Raw genomic sequence first — 651 nt, forward strand, 5'->3', positions numbered from 1 at the left:
AGTCCGATATTTGAAAATATGCATGCGTTCGTTGTCACTGTTAAACTGTTGTAATAACAATGGAATAATAAAATAATTTACTCAAATGTACATAATAATACATATACATATCCATAAAAACAATATTAAACGCAATAACTTTTTTGTACGCGAAGAAAAACTAATATAGGTCCGTCGGGATACGAACCCAAGACTCCTTTCTAATACGTCTACTTTATAGCGAATGGATGGAAGAGAATCCGTTCACGACCATGGTCACTTCTTAGATTTAATGTAGTTCACAAATTCACCGTTCTCATAACGTAGAGGGCAGCAGAAAATCCCTGACTTTTTACACTATCGGTATTTCAGAACACGAAACACGAAGTCCTATAAGATGATAGGTCTATCCTATACCTAGTCGGTGCTATTATGTAGCATGAAACCAAAACGGGTAGATTCCTACTTTTAATTCAGAATTGGTCGCTTGGTATAGTACTTGCCCGGGAACAATGAATTTCCAGGCGTAGGCATTCTCATTTCCTCTCTAATTAGGGCATCTGTATCTAGGAACTTTCTACACACGGTTGGCATCCCGAATTAGTTGGTCCGTCGTCACCAGCCGCCATTCCGACCAGTTTCGACGTCTCGTTCCGAGTTTTGTTAGTTACC

The sequence above is a fragment of the Dufourea novaeangliae genome, unplaced genomic scaffold, assembly GCF_001272555.1.
Source record: "Dufourea novaeangliae isolate 0120121106 unplaced genomic scaffold, ASM127255v1 scaffold162, whole genome shotgun sequence".
In the NCBI taxonomy this organism is placed as follows: Eukaryota; Metazoa; Arthropoda; class Insecta; order Hymenoptera; family Halictidae; genus Dufourea; species Dufourea novaeangliae.